Raw genomic sequence first — 12,621 nt, 5'->3', positions numbered from 1 at the left:
AATGTCCCTCCCAACTCTGTTACTCTATACACTATTATTATATCACCTCCGTACCAATTCCATCAAAGATTATCAGGAAGTACAACCAACTTTCTTTTGGTACTATAACCTGACCTGAAGCCAAACTGAAACGAGTCCAGATAATCTGGACATCAGGGGTGAAATCCAGCAGGTTCTGACAGGTTCTGGAGAACCAGTAGCGGAAATTTTGAGTAGCTGGCTGGCTCCAGAGTGGGGTGGGAATGGAGATTTTGCATTTGTTGTGGTCCGCCAGCAGCCTGCGGACCTGCTGGTGGACCACAACAATAGTCAGCAGCCTGCAGACCTGCTGGCGGACAGTGAGGAGGCTGGAGAGGACAATAGGCCAGTCCTGGAGTCAGGGGAAGGCCCAGACGAGGGCTCTGCATCGGAGGCAGAGATGGGGCCAGGGCCATCCGGGAGCAATGCATGGACTCTGGAGCCTCCAGAGGCAGACAGCAGAGAGGCAGAGGAACAGGAGGAGCCTGTTCCTAATGCACGCATGCGAAGAGATCCCAGAAGGCAAGAGCAGCTGAGGCAAAAAGGACGACTCAGAAGTAAGGCCAGAAGATGATTGGCCCCTCCTATAATTTATTTATTTATTTATTTATTTATTTATTTATTTTTCATATTTATATACCGCCCTATCTCCCTAAGGACTCAGGGCGGTTCACAGGCAGTTAAAATACATATAAATACTGATTAAAACGACAATTAAAAAACTTATTCTATAGCCAAATCATTAAAACCAGTATAAATAGTAAAAACCCCTTAAAACCAGTTACTTTAAAATCTAATCCAGTCCCGCGCAGATGAATAAGTGTGTTTTAAGCTCGCGACGAAAGGTTCGGAGGTCCGGAAGTTGACGAAGTCCTGGAGGGAGTTCGTTCCAGAGGGTGGGAGCCCCCACAGAGAAGGCCCTTCCCCTGGGTGTCGCCAGACGTTACTGCCTAGCTGATGGCACCCTGAGGAGTCCCTCTCTGTGAGAGCGCACGGGTCGGTGAGAGGTATTTGGTAGCAGTAGGCGGTCCCGTAAATAGCCCGGCCCTATGCCATGGAGCGCTTTAAAGATTGTCACCAGCACCTTGAAGCGCATCCGGAAGGCCACAGGTAGCCAGTGCAGTCTGCGCAGGATAGGTGTCACACGGGAGCCACGAGGGGCTCCCTCTATCACCCGCGCAGCCGCATTCTGGACTAACTGACGCCTCCGGATGCCCCTCAAGGGGAGCCCCATGTAGAGAGCATTGCAGTAATCCAGACGAGACGTCACGAGGGCGTGAGTGACCGTGCATAAGGCATCCCGGTCTAGAAAGGGGCGCAACTGGTGCACCAGGCGAACCTGGTGGAAAGCTCTCCTGGAGACAGCCGTCAAATGGTCTTCAAAAGACAGCCGTTCATCCAGGAGAACGCCCAGATTGCGCACCCTCTCCATCGGGGCCAGTGACTCGCCCCCAACAGTCAGCCGAGGACTCAGCTGACTGTACTGGGATGCCGGCATCCACAGCCACTCTGTCTTGGAAGGATTGAGCTTGAGCCTGTTTCTCCCCATCCAGACCCGTACGGCTTCCAAACACCGGGACAGCACTTCGATAGCTTCATTGGTGTGGCCCGGTGTGGAAAAGTACAGCTGGGTGTCATCAGTGTACAGCTGGTACCTCACACCGAAGCCACTGATGATCTCACCCAGCGGCTTCATATAGATGTTGAACAGAAGGGGCAAGAGAATCGACCCCTGCGGCACCCCACAAGTGAGGCGCCTCGGGGCCGACCTCTGCCCCCCTGTCAACACCGTCTACGACCGGTCAGAGAGATAGGAGGAGAACCACCGATAAACGGTGCCTCCCACTCCCAATCCCTCCAACCGGCGCAGCAGGATACCATGGTCGATGGTATCGAAAGCCGCTGAGAGGTCTAATAGGACCAGGACAGAGGAACAACCCCTATCCCTGGCCCTCCAGAGATCATCCTGCGACCAAAGCCGTCTCCGTGCTGTAGCCAGGCGGAAACCGGACTGGAACAGGTCTAGATAGACAGTTTCATCCAGGTGCAGGGAAACTGATATGCCACCATACTCACTACAACCTTCGCATGAGCGGGTTGGAGACCGACGATAATTACCTAAGACAGCCGGGTCCAGGGAGGGCTTCTTGAGGAGGGCCTCACCACCGCCTCTTTCAAGGCGGCGGAAGACTCCCTCCAACAAGGAGGCACTCATGTCGCCTGGAGCCAGCCTCGTGTCACCTCCTGAGTGGCCAGCACCAGCCAGGAGGGGCACGGGTCCAGTAAACACGTGGTGGCATTCAGCCTACCCAACAACCTGTCCATGTCCTCGGGAGCCACAGAGTCAAACTCATCCCAGAAAATATCACCAAGACCACCCTCAGACGCCTCATCTGAATCGCCGCAATTTTGGTCTAGACCGTCTCGAAGCTGAACGATTTTATCATATAGATAACCGTTAAACTCCTCAGCACGTCCCTGCAACGGGTCATCCCGCTCCCCCTGGTGAAGGAGGGAACGGGTCACCCGAAACAGGGCGGCTGGGCGGTTATCTGCCGACGCAATGAGGGAGGAGGCGTAGCAACGACTCGCTTCCCTCAGTGCCACTAGGTAGGTCCTAGTATAGGACCTAACTAGTGTCCGATCAGCCTCTAAACGGCTAGACCTCCAGGAGCTCTCTAGGCGTCTTCTCCGGCGTTTCATCCCCCTCAGCTCCTCGGAGAACCAAGGAGCCGGTTGGGATCTGCGCCGGGTCAGAGGCCGCAGAGGCACGACACGGTCTAAAGCCCCAGCCGCAGCCCGTTGCCAGGCTGCGGCTAGTTCCTCTGCTGTGCCGTGAGCCAGACCCTCAGGAAGTGGCCCAAGCTCCGTCCGGAACCTCTCCGGGTCCATCAGGCGCCTGGGACGGAACCAACGTTGTGGTTCCGTCTCCCTGCGGTGTTGAGTGGCGGTCAGAAAGTCCAGGCGAAGGAGAGAGTGATCTGACCATGACAAAGGTTCTATGACTACATCTCTCAAATCCAGATCCTTCAACCACTGACCAGAGATAAAAATAAGGTCCAGTGTGCCACCCCCGATGTGAGTGGGGCCATCCACTACTTGAGTCAGGTCCAAGGCCGTCATGGAAGCCATGAACTCCCGAGCCACTGTCGATGACGAGCTTAAGATAAGGCTTAAAAGAGCAGCAACGAGCCGCTGGGTTCTTTGTAGAAAAGCAACGGTTGATTCCAGTGCTTCTTATCAGCGTCTCTTGAACTTTGTGAGGTTTTTGCCAAAAAAAAAAAGCCTTTGGCAGGTTGCCAAAGACAGCAAAGTTTGGTGATAAGGCTGAAGAATTCGTTTTGGACTAAAGCTGAGAATGAATTAATTCTCAGCTGTTTTCAGGACTGAATTGTGTTCAGTAATCACTACTTGGGCCTCGGTCACAACAGCAGTATTCTTCCCCTGCCATGCCCACCAAGCCTCACCCACAGAACCAGTAGTAAAAAAAATTGGATTTCACCACTGTCCAAGATCCTCTTTACTTATCATCCAACCACCTTTTCCACAACCTTCTGAAGAAAGAGAAGATTAGAAATGTTTCAGGGTTTATACAAGCACGCTTTCAAACGTCTTATCCATGCTATAGTCGAGGGGTAGTCAACCTTTTTATACCTACCGCCCACTTTTGTATCTCTGTTAGTAGTAAAATTTTCTAACCGCCCACCGGTTCCACAGTAATCCGCCGTGTATTGTCGTTGCACATGCCTCTTGCGCATCGGGGATTGGGTTTGGGGGGGGAGTGCCGAATACCAGCTCTGCCTGTCTGTTACAGCTGGGTGGTGTGGGGGGAGATGCGCGAGCTATTCTGGGACAAGGGTCTTTAGTTTCCTGTCGCACTATAGCGCCATTTAGTTTCACTTACGCAACGTGAACCAAACTTATACACGGGCGATAAAAATAGTATATTTTCAGAAATTTAAATTGTCACGGGGAATTTTATGAAAACCTAATGAAAATGTTTTTAAAGAATGCTATGGAATTTTTTTAAAAAATGAATTAAATTTTAAAAAAAGGAAAGTGCTTCAGAATCGGACAAAACCCCTACCACCCACCATGAAAGCTGGAACGCCCACTAGTGGGCGGTAGGGACCAGGTTGACTACCACTGCTATAGTCACTCGTCACCAGAAAGCATGACATGGTAGTCCTGGAGAGGCCGTGCTTTTTCTGTGGAATCCGAAGTTTTGCCCTTTGATAGGCACAGTGCTTAGAGCAGCATCCTAGCAATCTTCCCAGATGCAGAACAGATGCTGTGGCTTGAATTAACATGTCCTCCAAAAAGGCAATTTATTGTAAATGAGGGAAAATACAGTCTAATGTAATCCCACCGTACGAATGATTTAACTTTTCTGCGTTCAGGAACAATTATTCCATTGTTTCAGAACTGCTGAGGAAAGTGAAATTATAATTGAAGCTAAAATACATATTTTGGGGGGTTTCTGAGGCAAGGCGTTCTTCCCTATTCTTTTTTTTTTTAAGAAAAGGGTAGCAAACGTATATCTTGGTGCCCTTGATTTTTGACAGCTGGCCTTTCACATTTGGATTTAGTTGAGTCTGGTGGAATCCCTTTCTCCTCCTGTAGTTTTTTTTCCCCATTAGCACACATTCTACCTGAAGAACAATGGTTTTTCATAATTTCCCGTAGTAGCAGTCTACTTTTCAAAATACCCAGTGCAATATTTCTCAGCTTTGCCTTCCATAAGTTGCCAGATCCTTGGATCAAGAACTTAGTCATCTTTATCTGTTTCTGAGATATTATCTTTGCCTCTGGTACTATATGAATATCAATATTATTTTAGCTCTCTTCTGCTGCATTCTTTATTGTTGGATTTGGTAGGGCGGAGGAGGGAGATAGAAATGGAAAGAGGGACTCTCTAGCCATGTCACCCGTTTCTCAGCTGTCACGCTCAGCTAGCTTTTGCTATTAGTGCCCTTTCGTGCATTTAATTGGTCCCTCCTTCCAACAAGAGTGACTCCATTTGGGGGAAAATTGGAAATTCAGCTCCAGCAGTTTTTTCAACATTATTGTAATGTGCTCAACTGGGTTGGGCTGTGGCAAGGAATACAATGTTTGGTGTGGAGATTGCAAAGTGTCAATATTTGGGGAGAACAAAACTGTATTTTGCTCAATTAATTCCCAAACATGCTTGATGCTGCTTTCCCTTTGCATAAAAGGCCTGGTTAATTACCATTTACTACAAGATTTGTCCCGGTTGCTAAATACATAAAGCATCAGTCTAAAAAGTTCTTTTTAAAACTTTAAGTTTCATAATAATTATTTGGAATCAAAACCATCAGGAAGATTAAAGAACCTGCCACTAAAATCGGTCTATCCTCAAATTTCATAGTACTTCATGTTCCATTTCATGCTTAAAATTAGGATGCTTTAGTCAAACTGCATTTAGAGATGGACACCTTGAAACATCTGCAACAGTGGGAGGCATGATAATAAGAGGAACATCTGGAAGAGTTCTGTGTCTGCTACCTAGAGATCTGTGGCAGATGACACAGTTGTTTTCAAATATCTAAAAGTCTTCCAGCAAAACAGGCAGCAGAAAATCCTCTGGTGCTCTAGAAAGCAGCACCCTAGGCACTAGGTGAAAAAAATGTAGGGAGCAGATTTTGCTAAAAAATCAGGGAGGGAAATCCAAGCTAGAATCAATGTTTAAGAGAGAAAAATATTGCTTTGGGAGTGGGTGTATTTTCCCCTGGAGGACGTATTTAAACAAGATGTCTGTTTAAATTCTCAGTCATCCAGGTCATAGTTGCCTCAAAGGTGCTTTTTCAAAAGGCAACTGAACTGTTGTTGTTTTTTCCTTGAGGAAAGAGAAGAAAATGTTTCACTTCTCATCCAAGAAGCTTCATCAGTTCTGAATGAACTGATGAAGCTTCTTGGATGAGAAATGAAATGTTTTCTTTTTCCTCCTCAAGATAAAAACAGTCCAGTTGCTTTTTGGAAGAAAAAAAAAACAACCTCTGAGATTTAAGCAAGAGCTGGGCAGCCATCTCTCTTCACTGCAAGAAGAATTCAGAAAGAAACTAAATTATCTCTAGGAATATTCGGTTTATAATTCTGTGAAGAAAATAAAATGATTTTACATACATGGTGGGTGTGTAAATTTCTAAAAGCAGGAATGTGTTCTGTTCAGGCATAATAAAGAAACTGATCCTTTAAAATGCCCCGGATTTAATCTAATTTGGACTATAATTTCCCACTATCTCATCTGCACTTGGCATGTTGGCTGCTAATGACAGAAGTTCTCATCCAAAGCAGAGGTGGTATTCAGCAGGTTCTGACCAGTTCTGGAGAACCGGTAGCGGAAATTTTGAGTAGTTCGGAGAACCAGTAGTAAAAATTCTGACTGGCCCCGCCCCCCAAGTCCCAGCTGATCAGGAGGAAATGGGGATTTTGCAGTAACCTTCCCCTGGAGTGGGGAGGGAATGGAGATTTTACAGTATCCTTCCCCTGCCACGCCCACCAAGCCACACCCACCAAGCCATGCCATGCCCACCAAGTCACACCCACAGAACCGGTAGTAAAAAAGTTTGAAACCCACCACTGATCCAAAGTTTCTGTAAGGCACCAGGATAGGGAAGCTGTCTACACTGAATATCTTTCCTGAAGTTAGGCAGCCATGAAAATAAATATTTGTGCAGAGCTTGAACTCAGTGGAAATCGATTGACATATGACTGCAATCCTCGAAAGTGGAAAACAGCTGCAAAATGTACAAAGTCTTAGTCTGACTGCTTCAAGACCTTCCTGATAATTTCACTTTGGCAGCTATCTTGGTGGTAATCATTCCTTGTAGCTTTGCTTCAGGATGTGTCCAAAGGAATAAGGGAAGGGGGATATCACAAGGGCCTGCAAAACTTTTTATTGTGTGAAAACTCAAGTGCGTTTTGGAAGTTTCTTTGTCAAGAGCATTGTGCTTATGACCCAGAGTTAGAGGATACCAGCAAATGTAATCGTTACTTTAGCTGTTCTTTCGTTTTCAGTACAGCTAGTCCTTGACTTACAATAGTTCATTTAGTGAGCGTTTGGAGTTACGGAGCACTGAAAAAAGTAACTTATGACCATTTTTCACATTTATAACTGTGGCAGCATCCTCATGGTCACGTGATTTATATTCAGATACTTGAAAAGAAGTTCAGATTTATTACAGTTGAAACAGCAATTTCTTATTGTTATAGAAATGGCTGGTACCTGTTGCTGTGCAAAAGCAAAAAGTTATAGTTGTAATGTTGTTACCTTTGACTGTGCCAAAGAGAGACAGAAATTGGTGCCTTTTTTTCTTTTTTTGTCCCATTACACGCTCCTTCTCTTCTTTCTTTTTCATGGTTTTTTTTCTTTGTATTTTATATTTCGATAAACTAATTAAAAAGTTTTAATTGGAAAAGAGGTTCATATTTATGACATTTGCAATGTCCCGGGGTCATGTGATCATCTTTTGCAACCTTCTGACAAGCAAAGTCTGTGGAGAAGCCAAATTTACTTAACAACCATGTTACTAATTTAACAACTGCAGTCATTCACCTAACAAACATGGCAAAGTCATAAAATGGGGCAAAACTCACTTAACAAATTTAGCAACATAAATTTTGGGCTCAATTATAATTTTAAGTCAAGGACTAAACTGGAAACTGCTCCAACACTGGAAATTTTTAAGAAAATGTTGGATAACCATCTGACTGAGATGGTGTAGGGTTTCCTGCCTGGGCAGGGGGTTGGACTAGAAGGCCTCCAAGGTCTCTTCCAACTCTGTTGTTATATTATATATTATATTACTATCTACCATATTTTTGGGAGTATAAGATGCACCTTAGTTTTTGAGGAGGAAAATAAGAAAAAAGCTGATTGGCAGGTGGATCGGCCTCCAGGGATACCCCCAATCAGCTGTTCCAGAGATGAATTTTAGCAACAGGTTCCTTGGTTGTGAGCTCTGTGTCTTGGTTTTTTTTTGCTTTTTTTTTCTACTTCTGAAACTCTGTTTCAGAAAAAAACTTTTTTTCTGCCTCTGAAAGCCTCCAAAACAGCTTCAGAAAAAAAAAGCCTCTGAAGCTCTGTTTGGGGGCTTTTTTCTGAAGCTTTCTGTCTGATGCTTTTTTCAGCCTCTGAAACCTCCATTTGAGAAGCTGGGTGGGGCTACATTTGGAGTATAAGACACACCCAGATTTTCACCCTCTGTTTTGGGGGGGAAAGGTGTGTCTTATACTCCAAAAAATATGGTATATCTTTTTTCCCCCTTCACTAGCTATCTTGCATGTCCAGAAGATCTGGAAAGGGGTTCGAAAATAGAAGTGTCAATTTGCTTCACAGCTTCAGATCCAAATTCAGATCCAAAAAGGTGTTTCCCTTAAGTGAGACCATCTCATGACTTGAATAGGCCATATACTTAATGCAGCTTTAAGAACTGGGATTCTGTAGTTGAACAATTGTGTAGTTCCAGGTCCCTTCAAGCCCTGTTCCTGGAATCTAATTATAATTGTTGTGCAAATTCAGGAACCACAGATGATTGTGAGGATCCAACTCTTAGCCCACTAGCGACTAACAAATAATGAATTCTCTGGAACCACTGTTCAGTCATTGCCAAAATAATATTCAATGAAAAAAGTCTTATCATCTTGGAATCAGTAGGCCTTCTGGGTAAATATCATAAACACTGAGATGCCAGCATGTCAAGAAAAAAATGAATTCTTGCCTTTTTCCTTGCCTCAATTTATGCTGATGGATGGTTTCATATAAAGGGTGGTAAAAGCTAACTTTGAGTTTCAGATGCTGATTATTATCGATAACAGTTGGCGTTGGGAGAAAAAAAAATAATGGTACAGAATCCGCATGTGTCTCTCATGGGGAAAATGCTTTAAACCCCTCGGGAATCTTTCTCGGCATCTCACTATAGAGTAGTGAATGATAGAAGATTTTGCTATATTACCTTAGATTTAGATTTAATATAAATAAATAGGGAAGTGGAAGGTTTAAGTCATTGCAGTCTTCAGGCTGTGCCTTGAAAGTTGCAGCATTTTGTACCCCTAAAATAGAAACCTAGTTAGTTGTTACAACAAGGGTGCCCTGTGCCCCCAACGCTAGGATTAGAGATAACACTTGCGATCGACAACTACTTTTGTTGATTTTGTATCAACAGCAATTTCCAAATAGTATTTGAAAACGGCACTTTTATTAAGGAAAAATCAGGACTAGCAGATTTCCAGACTCCTTATTTGGATGTGTCAGTTGAGTTTGTTTGACCCAGAAAGTAAAACAAAACAAAACAGACCAGCAGAGTTTGTTTCCTTAACATAAAGAGTGGTATTTCCATTTATTTTTTCAGCAGGGAAAACAAATAATAAGAAAAAGACAATATATTGCATATATGAAATAAAATTAACTAAAACAACCAGTCAGAAATTAACACATTATCTATGCTAACGTCACACATGGCTTTATTTCTTATCAAATTTACTCAGAACATCCTTTCACATCCCTCCCTATAACTGCATCCCTGACCTTCTCAAGTGACTTTTCTTTTCCAACAATTTGTACCTGCTAACTACTAGGGCCCAGCATTGTAATGTGTAGTTGAAGTACCCCATTGAGAGGAAAGAAAATGTGATATTTATTAATTGGGGGAAGTTATATGGTTGTCAAGGGTCAGCCCATGTAGACAGCACTGCAGTAATCCAACCGGGAAATCACTAGGGCAGGGGTGTCAAATTCAAGGCCCGGGGGCCACATCAGGCTCACAGGGTGCCTAGATCTGGTCCATGGAGCCGCCCTGGAAACAGTGAAGGATTGGCCCGTGGTGCCTCTTCCAGCAAAAACGGAGCTCAGGGAGGCTGCGCAAGGCCCCCTCAGGCTCCATTTTTGGCTGTGATGGCCTCCTGCAGCCCTCTGCCAGCAAAAACAGAGGCCTGGGGAGGCTGTGTGCTCTCTTTTTGCTGGCAGAGGGCTGCAGGAGGCCATCACAGTTGAAAACGGAGCCACGATAAGTGACGTCAAGCTGGCCACGCCCCCCTCGGCCACACCCCCAAGATCAAACACAACCCTCATGCAGCCCTCAATGAAATCAAGTTTGACAGCCCTGCACTAGGGTGTGAATTGACCTGTGCAAGGCCTCCTCCCTTTCACAGCTACAGTTGCTCCTTGAGCAACAGACATGAAAACCCCAAATTATTTGTCCGTTTTTTTCTGAGAAGGAATCAAAGATGACTCCTTTGATTCCAAAGCTATTCCATCTTGCGAGGGCAGAGTCAGAGATGTTTCGCCTCCAGCTGGACCAGTGGTGGGTTTCATATATGCTTACCACTGGTTCGCCACACGCATGCACACTCATTTTGCACGCACACGCCCCGTCCATGCATGTGCCCAGCCTCAAAAACGCTGCTAAATAGGACATCTTTATGCTGAGGAGGGTGGGCAGGCAGGCCCGCCTGCAGTTGCCGCTACCGGTTCATCTAAACCTGCTGAATAGCACCTCTGATCTGGACCCTCAGTCTCCAGGCAGTGGGCTAGCACATGAATGGCCCCATCTGCTCAGCCAACGGTAGAGATATACAGCAGGGTATCATCTGCATACTGATGAAACTAGTGGTGAAATGTAAAATTTGTTATTACCAGTTCTGGGCATGGCTTGGTGGGGGGTAATGTGGCTAGGTGGGCGTGGCCAACTTTTTTTTTTTTTTTACTTTTAAAAGCATTTTTTTCTGCAACCTCTTTGGCCGAAGAGGTTGTTAAAAAATGCTTTTAAAAGGCTCTGACGATCAGGCAACTCAGCTGGGATCGCCAGAGCCTTTTAAAAGCATTTTTACAACCTCTTCGGCCAAAGAAGCTGTAGAAAAAATGCTTTTAAAAGGCTCTGACGATCCCAGCTGAGCCGCGTGATCATCTGAGGCCTTGTTTTTTTTTTTTTTAAAAGCATTTTTACAACCTCTTCGGCCAAAGAAGCTGTAGAAAAAATGCTTTTAAAAGGCTCTGACGATCCCAGCTGAGCCGCGTGATCATCAGAGGCTTTTTTTTTTTGTTTTTAAAAGCATTTTTTCGGCCCAAGAAAAAATGCTTTTAAAAGTTAAAAAAAAAAAAACCTCTGATGATCGCGTGGCTCAGCTGGGCATCAGGGGGGCAGGGATTTTTGCTACCAATTCTCCGAACCACCCGCCGCCATCACTACCGGATCGGGCGATCTGGTCCGAACCGGGAGCATTTCACCCATGGATGAAATCATACCCTGTGCTTGCATATTACTTCTCCCAGCCTTTTCACATAGATATCAAGAGGATCAGTAAAAGGGCTGTAAGCCTGAGCCATTCCATGCTGCAGGGGTTCCAACACCAACTAGAATGGGCACCCACTCCAACACCAACTGGAATGGGCCATGGAGAAAGAGGGAGAGCCACTGAAAATCTGTGCTCCCAATTCCATCTCCCAAATCCCAGAAGAAAATCACAAACTTGAAAATTTTCACTAGTCACCCCTTGTGCCTGGTGAAACACATAAAGAAAGAAGATTAAAAATATATATCTATGAAGTCAGGTGAGAAAATTCTGAGAGTATTGGGTATTCTCAAGCATTTATCCTCTCCAATCTCTTCCAGGTTACTTTCCCCACCACTATTCTAGCTAGTGATTCAATTCAATATTGGTTGAAATAAAATTCTAAGCTACTCCAGGAAAGAATATACAACTGAACTGACCCAAAACTCCATGTAAAACTTGTCTGATGTGTTAAGATTGGCAAAATAGACCATGGCCATTCCACTATGACCAGCTGATTCAAGTGAGAAGATTTCATTCAGCCATGCTGGAGCATTTTTGCTGAAAAAGGAGAGCATCTACTAAATCAATAACAGAAATTTGTCTGGGAAATGGGAGTCAATAAATATCGATAAAATATTTATTATTAATATTCCAGTGGACTACCATAATTACTTTTCTAGCAACAGAGCAATATTTGGGTAGGAAATGGTATAACTTTAGATCAGGGTCTAAATGAGTCTACCAGAAGAATTCTGGGCGTTGAAGTCCACATGTCTTAAAATTGCCAAGACTGAGAAATGATGTTTTAGGTCAACAGCAGAATAAATGCATTCTAAACTGACTATAAAAATCACCATTGAAAGATGTTACTTAGATATGTTTCTTTATCAGGCCATTTCCATACTGTATAATTTCAACAATAAATATTTAGCAGTATTCTTCAGTAGCATTATTTGCACTTCTACATTGATTCTTCACTGTGCAGTTCAGGAAGATGGATTCATACTGAAATACTGGCTGCTACAGCTGATTATCAGTGTTAGAGAATTGGACATGAAAAACTGATCCGTGTTCCAAGTTTGCAGTTTACCCAAACGTACAACCTACCCATACATACATCCAGTGGTGGGATTCAGCCAGTTCGCACCACTTCGGGAGAACCGGTTGTTAACTTTCTGAGCAATTTGGCAAACTGGTTGTTGGAAAAAATCATTAGGGCAGAGAACCAGTTGTTAAATTACTTGAATCCCACCACTGCATACATCCCTCTTGAATATTTAGTCTCTTCAAAATCTATTATTCCCCCTTTAT

At 44.5% G+C, this 12,621-nt stretch overlaps 1 protein-coding gene across 1 annotated transcript in view; it reads left to right on the top strand.

The window, feature by feature from the left end:
* Positions 1-12,621, top strand: part of CDH23 (cadherin related 23) — a 719,962-nt gene that overhangs the window by 383,282 nt on the left and 324,059 nt on the right. The window lies entirely within an intron of this gene.

The sequence above is a fragment of the Ahaetulla prasina genome, chromosome 6 (genome assembly GCF_028640845.1).
Source record: "Ahaetulla prasina isolate Xishuangbanna chromosome 6, ASM2864084v1, whole genome shotgun sequence".
Taxonomy (NCBI): Eukaryota; Metazoa; Chordata; class Lepidosauria; order Squamata; family Colubridae; genus Ahaetulla; species Ahaetulla prasina.
This window is presented reverse-complemented; position numbering and strand designations above follow the sequence as displayed.